The sequence below is a fragment of the Hippocampus comes genome, unplaced genomic scaffold (genome assembly GCF_001891065.2).
Source record: "Hippocampus comes isolate QL1 unplaced genomic scaffold, H_comes_QL1_v1.1 scaffold99, whole genome shotgun sequence".
Classification (NCBI taxonomy): Eukaryota; Metazoa; Chordata; class Actinopteri; order Syngnathiformes; family Syngnathidae; genus Hippocampus; species Hippocampus comes.
Window position 1 is genome coordinate 222,099 of NW_017805134.1, and position 11,120 is coordinate 233,218.

Below are 11,120 nucleotides of genomic sequence, written 5' to 3' on the forward strand. Positions count from 1 at the left end.
ACTGTGATTAGTTCCTGTGAAGTTTTTAGACTAGAAACGGAATTGCCAGGTCATTCGTAGAGGGGATAAAATTGGACAAAAATGTTCGTACCCCGGGCGGCTCGGTGGGCAACTGGTTAGCGCCTCACAGTGCAGAGGTGCAGGGTTCGATTCCGGCTCCGGCCTACTGTCCGAAGGCAGCTGCGATAGGCTCCAGCATGCCCCGCGACCTTCGTGAGGATAAGTGGATCAGAAAATGGATGGATGGATGTTAGTACCCCTGTGTTAGTGGAAACAAAAAAAAAAAAATCATGAAAATCATCTAAAGACAATCAAACACTGGTTTTTAATTGTGGTAAAAGAGAATTACTGTATTATAAAAAATAATTGTACCACTAGGTGTCTTCAAATCAGTCTGTCGGCCTATTTAAAGGGGAGCAAGTAGTCGCTGTGGTGTTTGGTGATGTGGTGTGGAAAGACACTCGACTAAAACATTGAACTACTCAGAAGTGGCGTCTATGGGCCCTGATTTCAATCCTACTGAACATGAGCTGAAACATGCCGTCTGGAGAAACACTCTTCAAGTGTCAATGCAAGTGCTCGTTGGGCTGGCTGAAAAAAGTGTAACGTATGTGGATTTCTAATTCAGGATGGGGGTGGGGGGAGTTTTCCAAATACTTTTGTCCGTATAATGCACATCTTCCCAGACGGAGACCATCGCCTTCTCTCACTCTCGCCTCAAGTTTAGCAGGAAAGTGGCAGCGGATTCCATCCAGCATTGCCCTTCCTGTGTCAGCGGGGAGTATTCCTTGAGATCCATCATATGGGCGCCACATTCTTGGCATGCCCGAGCTTCGCCGCCGCGACGCTCACGAGACCTAATAGTCAAACAGCTGTTGACCGCCGACGCTCTCGTTTCCTGTGAGAAAGACGCTCACTGAGCAGAGCGACCATCCAAAGAAAGGGGCTCTTGTCTGCTAAAACAGGCTCGGACATGAATGAAGAAGCGATGAAGTCTGTCTAATTTTCACTGTATCATCAGGACTGATGATGATGAACAGATGGCGTAGAGTTCTTAACATCACAATGCGTAGTTTCAGGTCTCGGGCTTTAGACGAGGACCACCCGGTCGTGGTTAGACGTCGGGATGGAGGGCAGGTCTCGATCCTGCTCAATCTGAATCCCTGACAGAGTGTTTTATGTTCCCCATTCAAGCTGCAACAAGGAGCTCCAGAGTCCCCATTTAACATTGAAAGCATCTTTTATCGGATTTGTCCTCAACTTCATCTTAATGGGGAAACCGTACAGAAGAATGTAAATGTACTGTAGGAAGGATTTTGGCCAAACCCTCTGCCGAGAATGGAAGAGCCTAAGAAAGGTTAATCGGCGCCCTTTGGGTTCGTCGTCTATTACGTAACTTGACTAAGTGCCGTGCTCGAGACTAAAGACGCTCACCGAGGAAGGCGTGAAAGACTGTCTGCTGACATGAGTTAGAAGTGGCGGCATTCTACGCATTCTTTATACCAAGCTGTCTCACTGGGAGATTTTGTTGGTCGGAAAGCTAATGGCGTTGATCTGCTTTGTGGATTGACTGAAAAGGCTAAATGGTTGTAATCAGAGCAACAATTGCACCAGATAAGATTTGCTCCACGTCTTTCTGTGTCTTTTGGACTTGACCGATGTCACAGAGCTTGCAAAAGGAGACGGTTGTTGCAAGGATTTTACCTTCTGTTCATTGTATGTTATGGGCCACATACTCCCGTTAGCGTGAGAGTTTTCCTTTTGTTTTTTTTTCTTTAAACGCACCTGGCTTCTGACTGGGCCGCCATGTGCGATCTGACAATTTGTGTGCAACCACCGCAGAAGCATGACTCACTGAAGTCTGAGACTGGCTTTCAATGATGCCGCATGGAGTTTTCCTCGGACTGGTGAAATGTCAGTCAAATCCAGTTGAATAATACACTGAATCACACTTCAAATATGGAAATACCTTACCTACCGTCTATTTTCTGGACCGGTTATCCTCATTCGGGTCATGGATGTGTGGAGGCCAAGAAACTGAGTATGCATCCAAATTCATGGAACAAACTGGATGGATGGACTGGACGTTGCCTGCCTCTATGTTATCATTTGGTGTCGCGCAGTGCCTGTAAAAAACAAAAACAATATACGGTTTAGAATTCAATTATGGTTATGAGAAAATGACCTAAAAAGTGGGAGGAAACTTTGGTGATCGATTCTGCGCCAAGCAGATGTCACGCAAGATCTCAAGGGATGCTTTGTCCTTTTGGTGCTCCATATTCCAAAGGCATTGTCACTTTTTTTATCAAAGTATTTTGTTTTGGTTTTTTTTGCATGAATGCCGACTCTATCTCGGTAGGTGATGTCAGACGTAAACACACAAACATCTGTCGAAGCTTGCAACTATTGACGACTATCTATTGACTGGAGTGTGACTGATGCGGCAAGAAAAGGAGGCAAGAAAAGGAGGATTCGCACCACTGCCTGAACTTTGACCTCCCTCCCCCCCTGGCTTGAGTCCACACATGAAAGCACAAAGGGCCAAACAGCGGCGGCGCAAGCTGTCTCCTTGCATTGAATGATTGTCATCGCGCATTATGCACAGTCGCTAATATGTCATGCTGACGCGTTCACATTTTAGATGGATCTTGTCCCTTCGCTCCTGCTGATTCCAGGAATGATTCCCAGCTGATGTTGACTCTGCAGTCACTTTAATCCTATTTATAGTGATTTATCCTCGCCAATCATTTTCATCTTAGTGAATTTTTGAGCTGGCAGCATTGTGGTTAGCATGTCTGCTCATTCTAAAAAGATGCATGCTTGGGGGATGGAAGACTCCTTGAAAATTGGAGGAAGAGGATTTTCAGCACATATGGCTCTCTATGGTGGGCAACACGCTGGATTAGTAGTTAGTACATCTCCCTCACGGTTTTGTGGTTCTGGTTTTGAGATTTTTGTTTCGGGCATTCCTGAGTGGAGTTCACATGTTCTACCCGTGTTCGTTTAGGTTTTCTCCATATACCCCGGCCTTCCTCTTGCGTTCCAAAAGATTCATCAAACAACCTCGTGCCACACTTCAGCGGGCCGTCAGCCAGCCCAAGGTGACCTCTGAACCTTGCCATGTGACACATGGATAGACACATGCACTTGCTGAAGCAAGTGGGCCGCGCAGGCCGACAGCTGGTAGCATGACGGATGCGGTCACCTGGAGCCAAATCGTTCCATCTCTTCAATGTATGCTCATCCGCAAAGCAAATCAGACTCGTGTACGGTGTACATACTGTGCTATTTACACTTGCGACAGCTTAAGCCGGAGGCGTTGTTTTTTTGTCACCTCGTGCCGAAATGTGTGAGAACATCTCCACGCAGTGAGCTCACGCGGAATGCCTCTACGTCCCTCTGGGTGTGTTCGGATGTGTACGTATCCTAGTGACATGGCGCGCAGACACGTGAGGATGGGTAGCTAGCAGGGCTTCCATTTTCCATGTGATCCTATCGCCAGCTTTCCATTTTCGTGATGACAACTCACGCCATCACGAGGCTCGCTTTGCAGCCGCCTCTCGTGTGGATTTAGTCGGATTTTGTACCAAAACAAAAATTAGCTGCTATTACTTTTACACATTTATTTTGAATGACACCTTGGTCTTAGGGTAACAGGACGAAATGAAAACATTAATTAAGTCTGAATTTAAACTATATATATATTATAAAAAAATAATCATTTTATTTCCAAATTGCTCCGATTCAGTCCTGTAGGATTATTTGAAAGAAAGAAAAGCAAACGTTTTGAATTCCTGTTTCAGATTCCGCAGGTAAATGCTGCCAGAGTGTACCGGTAATAGGTCGGGTCAGGATGTCGCTTTCCTTCCCAAAGCTGATCAAATGTTGCTCATCTTTCGAAAAGCTAACTGATGGTGACTATTCAACAGTGCCTCTGCGACTGACGTGCAATTGATTGCTTGGCCCATGTTTAACTTTTTGTTTAAGTTCCTACTGATTTCTTTGTAAAACATTTCGTCAATACTCAAATACAAAACAATTTTTTTTTGATTTTTTTAACCACAAAATGTCACAAATAACATTTGGAAGACTTCAGTCCCAGATTTGGACTTCATACCTCAACTTTGAGTGAACCGGACCACACAAGGCTGGTGTGAAAGCAACGTTTTAAAAGTCCTTAAAACAAGTGTCTCCTGTATTGCAACCATATTGGAAAAAAGAACATTTTTGTAAAGCAAAGCAGGCGCTGGTTTTGGCTTTGCGCAAGTGCTTCCACTGAACATTTAACGCTCATTTGGACTTAAACGGATTAAAGTGTGAGGTTTCACTGCATGAACCTCAGCGGGTTTTTTGCCGGTGTCAAACACAGTGGCTTATTTCTTCCATTTCACCAGTATTTCTTCGACTACTGTGAGGGGAAATTGTGCGTCAGACAACCACTGTCCTCCATGTTTTAAAGAATCCCAATAAATACTAAAATGACACGTTTGCGTATCCTAATTTAGGGGCTCGGCAAGAGAATGAAACGGCGTTTGATAGCCTCTTCATCCTCGTCTTAAGTTTGTTTATGTTTCCTTCGCTGTGTCCTTCAGGTCCAAGCACTCCCACCTTCCCACTGCCGCCAGCTCAATAAATGTTTTCCATTTCTCTCCTGAGTCAGACATTCCAAATGGATCCGTTTCCCCATTTCCTGCCGCTTTCTTTCGATCTCTCTCCTCTCCTCCGCCGCTGTGACTTCTTCTGTCCTCGTGGCTTCTTGCTTACTCATGTTTATTTTGCTAACTTGGCGTAACCCCACCACCACCACCACCCACCCCCACACCCTCTGTGCTTTTACCTGCTTGTACGTGTTTATCCTGTCAAAGTCTGCCTCATCCGACTGAATGAGACACAACTGAGATGACGACGGAGTTGTTGTGATGCCAGGCCATTCCGCCGGGATGAGCTCTTGACAGACAGCGGCGGGTGTAGCGACGCTCCCTCACCCGATTGGTTTTCCATCTGCTGTGGGACAGCGTTTTGTCTCTTGTTGAATTGCAAAGGTTATTATTGTTCACGCCACCCGAGACTGTACCACGCAAACATGTAGAGCGAGGGATCAATGTAAGGAGAATGGAGTCAGGACTGACAGTTGTTCGGCTTGCAACTCAATTTCTCATCTGTGAAGTACAATTCCCCAAATAAAATGTAAGTAAAAAGTCATTCATCCACTATTCCCATAAAAATCACCAACTTTGACTCCAACTATGGTCGGCCATTTGTCCAGGACCAAATCCATGAGGCGTCCATATTAACCTTCTCAGGCACAGCGGTTACGACAGTGGACAGCTTATCATGTTATCAGGTTACAGAAGGGGTGTCAAACTCATTTTTTTGTCGCAGGCCTCTACGGAGTTACGGCTTCCCTCGGAGGGCCGATGCAAAATCTCAACGTTATTTATTACCGATGACAATTTGACATTTTGGTACAGATTTCAGCTAGGATCATGAAAGTTGACACACATGATTTGCACCAGCGGGCCACATAAAATGACGTGGCGGGCCGGATCTGGCCCCCGGGGCCTTGACTTTTACAGCTGTGGGTTACAGGGTGCATGAAAGGGTTAAAGAAGGAGAATACAGCATACAAACGGTGTCTACATGTCCAAAGTCAGTTTACAAACTTCGGTTCACAAATCTCACATTCACACCCATTCGGCAATTTAGAGTCTTCAATCAAACTAACATTCATGGTTTTGCTGAGATTGGAACCCCGAAGCTCCGAACTGCGAGGTTGACGTGCTAGCCGCCATCGCTCTGCTGCCAAAACTTGAGCAACTTTCATCAAAACACACTGCGCATCATTTCTGTGTTTTTCAGGACATGGGTCTCTTTGGTGGTCACTTTCAGGTGAAATAATTGATGTGTAGTTGTTCACATTAAGCCTGAGCATTAGCACAAATGTGTTTCATCAAAATTATCCTTATACCTGCAGAATTTCTGGTTTCTCTTTGTCTAAACATGCAAAACCGAGTGAAGCGGGTGCTTGTCATGCATTCCTGTGGTCTGAATGCGGCGAAACGTCTCTGTGCCTGCAAAGTCGCCCACTCGCTAATTCGAGTATCACGCCCTTCCTGCAACGGCATACATGATACGCACTTACCACCTCTAATGCATATCCAAGCTAAAGCAGCTGCCATGTCTCCATTTTTTGGGGTCACTGGTAATCCGGAAGCTGTGTCACCTTGGACTGCTCGCCGCAAATTGTAGAAAAACAACCATTTGCATTCACATTCCGGGTTATCATATAGTAACTGTATGATGACCTCATCTGAAACACACGGGGGGCCAATGCAGCACATTTTGAAAACTGATGTAATGTGTTCACGCCCTCTGGTCCTTGTCAGGACTCGTGCGGCTAAGTTCTGGAGTAGTTGTAAGCTTGAACTACTCTTTTTAGGAAGACCAAATACGGCATGATGACAATCCAAGCGACAGGAAATAAAAGCATGCATCTGACTTGAAATCCAATTTTAAGGCCACACATCATGCTCCTCATAGGGGGTCTCCAGATCACAAAATATCTTGTTTATCTGCCGTTTATAGATGTCTTGTTTTGACACCCCCCACCCCCTGGTGTTTTGTTCCCCCCACATGATTGTCAAAAGGGATTAGGAACTTCACTTTTAATAGCATTTGGGCATCAGCAGTGCACGTCGAATGACTTCTAGAAGTTTGGGAACACGACTGAACCTTCCCGTGCTGTCGTTGTTGCCCACAGTAGAGTCAGTGTGGCATCACAGGGGGCGCAGGGGCGGGGGGGAAGGTGAATGTAAGGAGTGTTTAAGATGTGGGTGGCGTGTTTAAGTGACCTAAATCAAACTGCACTGTACTGTTTCGTTTTATGAGGTGCGAGACCTTCGCAGCCCCTTTCAGAAAGCTTTGCATTGAGATGACACCAGTGTGTGACCTCACCGCACTATATCAACTTGTTAAAAAGGGACACACATACACACACACACACACACACACACACACACACACACACACACACACACACTGGCTTTCAAATTAAGAGTCGCAAAATTACCGACACGTCAGGAATCAGACATGGGTAAGTTTTGACGACAGCATAACTTGCAAAAAAAAAAAAAAAAGTCCTGAATTTGTGCCACTATTTTCAACACTCCAGTCTTATATAAAATAAAATAAAAATAATTCATCTGTATCTGATTTGAGGGATATTAGCGGGATAGTTTGATTTTGTGACTGGCCAATACAACTTCCGACTATCACGGCTCGGTCTCTATGCATGCACCATTTCAGTATGACTTCATTACTGGCATGCCAACCTCCTGTTGAGTTAAGCCGCGTCACAGTTCACTCACTGTCTGCTGGATTTGCGATGTATTTATTCAAATTTTACGCCTCATCGTACGTATGATTTTTGAAGGTGCAGTAAGTTTCGATACGTATCTCGGAATGTTTACAGGTTGAACACTTCGATAACACTTGCATTAAATAATTGGGGGAAAAAATATCTTTTGGTTCTTTTTTTTTAACTGAAAATGTTTCAAAACAATATCGCGACAACAGAGTTTTTCAAGGTACTACGGGCCTGACAAGTACATCATCTCGCTTGTCAGAGTGGGTATCGCTTTGACAAAGCTGTTATCTGATGGCAAAACATCCACTTTTTTTTTTTAACTAGATTAAGTCTAACTTGTACTTCACCTCACATCCCCTTTGAGATGTTTTCCAGTGTTTGCATTGTCATCGTCGTCTTTTAAAGTGACCCTTATTTGTATGTAAATGACACAACCGCCTACGCACTAACAAGGACTGTGAGGATTTAGATCAGATTACTACATTGAATCTTATCTTTTGCTGTTCCTTACTGGTATTCACTCGCTGTACAGGGTTTCAGTGTTCTGCAGTGTTTTGTCATGGTGACATCTTGTTAAATGGGGCAAATTTCCTTCACATGGACAGGAGAAAGCGTAAAGTAAATACACTCAGCAAGAAGGCTGTTTGACTTTGCTCTACATCACTTCTTCCAAAGTGCCTCACAAAGACGTGTCGCTCACTTATTTGCCATCTTCGGGCCTTCCGTATTCGTGCCGCATCATCTATGTGTTTGTGTTTCTTGGAATTGGGTCACAGAAAGTAAAAAGGAGAAAACAAAATGAAAGGCAACAGGCCTAAAGGCAGAGTCCTGAGGGGGACAAATATTGAACAATACCGTGTCACTCACTGTGTTTTGACGCTTGGTGGTTATCAGTACACCTCCAAATTTGCACACATCTGTTCTTGAGATCCTTCATGGGACGCTCAAAGCTTCAGTGGCCTGCAAAAGGTGTGAAGAGTACTAAGATGAGAAATGCATTTCTTTGCACAATTATCAAGTGAATGAAAACACAACTTGTGCAGAGTCGTTAAGTTGATGAATTACAATGACTCAGCTCAACTGTTGTTGGGTTCTTTTATGAATGGCACAGGCGAACAAATTCCCAAGGCTTTTGTTAGAAAAAAAAAAAGCTTGGTGTGAAAGAGCTACTCAATGCACCTCTTGTGAGTGTTTTCACCACAAATCATTTACCTGCTGTTAAATCCCCGTTGTGTGTGATTCAATCATGTCCACATGTTGGATTTAGCGGGACGTGGCCCAAACAAGACCCAGGACTGTTTTGCTATCACACGTCGGAAAGGTCACGACTCAACTTCTCACATTTATGCGAGCTAAATTGCAAAAGCTGGCAGGCTAATTCACCGGTATGTGTTTTGGTTTGCTCTCTTGGGTTCGGTCACGTTCACTCACTGGCCAATGAACCTCTTCTACATTTAGGGTTTTTTTGGGGGGGAGAGATGGCGGAGGTGCAAGGGTCAATGCTCTGCAGAGGACTTCAGGTAACATTTAAGGAGGCGCAAGAGGTTACACACCCTGGCGCTTTAATCACTCAGTGGGGAATTGTGGAATGTCCGCTGTCAATGGCACTCCTGCCTGTTGGCAGCAACACAATTATCTTTGCCATGGTAAAAATGGACAATTGTGCGCTCTGGAGACCATGTGATGCTCTGTAGACCATGTGACGTACCACTAGAAAATGTGCAACGCCGTGAGCCATGTCACCAGCACACACAATCTCAGGTTAGAATTGTAACAGTCGGAGTGAGCAATCTTGACAACGGATATATAATTAGTTGTTTTTGTTTGATTTGGATTGATTTGTTGGTTTAGTTTTAGAATGAGAGAGAGAGAGAGAGAGAGAGAGAGAGAGAGAGAGAGAGAGAGAGAGAGAGAGAGAGATACTTGCTTACTTTATTCATCCCGTTTAATGGAGAGCGAGCTTGACAAAAAGTTATCAAAGCTCGCAGAAACATTCAAAAGCAGTAATACACAACAAAATACAAAAACATTTAATAAATATCCCTAAATTAGCATATGTAATTGAACAGCAAATGTGGTTGTCCAACATTTTTATATTTACATGATGCTAACATGAGAATGCCTGTTGACATGCTCGCACAATTGGCACAATTGAAAGAAAATATCTATTTTTTGTATGATAATGAACAATTTCACAAAGAGGCACCGTACATAGTTGAGCAGTTTTTAACAGGTTAGAAATTGAAAATTTTATAATTAGCCAAACATTTTGGCTAAAAAATGTTTGATTTACTTCATGCTAACTCAAGATGAGGATCGGCATTGGCCTAAGGGCAAAATTACAATCGTTTATTGAAAAAAAAAAATTATTTCAGCATGAACAATTTCATGGACCGTGACATATAAACTGAGCATGAGAATGTAAATTGTTGACATACATATAATTTAACAGGTTTGGCAAGGAAAGAAATAGGTTTGGAAATACCGGAACAAAATGTGTAGAGTTCAGGAAAAGAACTCAATTTAGCATGATGCTAACTTAATTAACATGAGAATCGCCACTGATATGCAAATGCAATTGGATTTTTTTATTGGTGTCTCGCGTTTTAGCATGATAGTGAACTCGGTCACAAAATATGAGGTTAGCTTAACACAGAGATGTAACATATTTGCATAATAATAATTTAGCAAAAGAAGAGATACTGACTTTATCTATCTGAAGCGTTGTATTCCACCAGTCAAAGTACCGTAAGACTGAATGGACAATCAGCTGAGGATGAAAACAATACAATACAATGCAATACAATATTGTATAAATACAGGAAATATTTGTTTATATAGCGCTTTCACGCAGCTGCAACTGTAACAAAGGTGCTTTACAGAACAGTTAAAATAAAATTACAAAACCTTGAATACTTTCCAAAATTCATATGTTTTAAACCAGTTTGTATTTTTCTGCCAACTTTTTCCTTTTACTCCCCATCTTTGAAAACAGATATCTACACTCTGTACTCCTTACTTTGTCAAAATAGGCTCATTATTTTGGCTGGATCTGATCTATTATCCCACCTCTTTGGGCATCTTTTGTCGAATAACATTTGGAATCATTAGATGTCTGAGAAAACCTAAATTAACCTTTCCGAGCCTCGGCCTTCTTGTTATTGTTCAAAACAAATCAGGCTCTTGCTTTGCCACGCCTTGGACGGCTTAGACAGCAGCTATTTGACAGTGAACTGTTAGTTGACAGTTAAAGCCAGTCTGTCTCGATCGTCATCCCTTCCCACGCTGACTCGTCCTGGGCAACGCCTCGGGATGCTCAGAATTCCTCGGGCGAGCACTCTCACACATATGTTCCTGTTGCCAGGGGGAAACTTGTGCATTGAATCTCACCTGCACACTTGCAACTCAGCCAAGGCCAGTTGGCTAAAAACACAGTGATGATAGCATCCAGTGCGCCTTGCATGCTTGGCAAGAGAACATCGGTGAACATGCTGTGCTTTGGGGAAAGTGCTACCCTTTGGAAGTGCTTATGAAGGAGAAGCTGCTTTGGCCTTAGTTCAAATGTTAATCCAAACTTTGTAGTTGAAGTTACACTTGCTAATGCTCACGACTCTAAATTATCAATAGGCAAAACTGTGAGAGTCACTGGTTGTTGTCTATATGGACCCTGCCTCGTGTACCATGCCTCTCAAGTTCCAACTCACCCGAGACCCGAATGAGAATAGGCGCGATAGAAAATGGATCAATATTCATA

The 11,120-nt window shown here is 43.5% G+C and overlaps 1 long non-coding RNA gene across 1 annotated transcript; it reads right to left on the reverse strand.

Annotated features, from left to right (window-relative positions):
- Positions 1-417: 417 nt before the first annotated feature.
- Positions 418-10,134, reverse strand: LOC109513828 (uncharacterized). Its single transcript, XR_002167866.1, has 4 exons — positions 10,074-10,134; positions 8,234-8,326; positions 4,986-5,159; positions 418-2,126 (listed from the first exon to the last, which is right to left on the reverse strand). It is a non-coding gene; the product is annotated as an uncharacterized LOC109513828 (long non-coding RNA).
- Between the last annotated feature and the right edge of the window lie 986 nt (positions 10,135-11,120).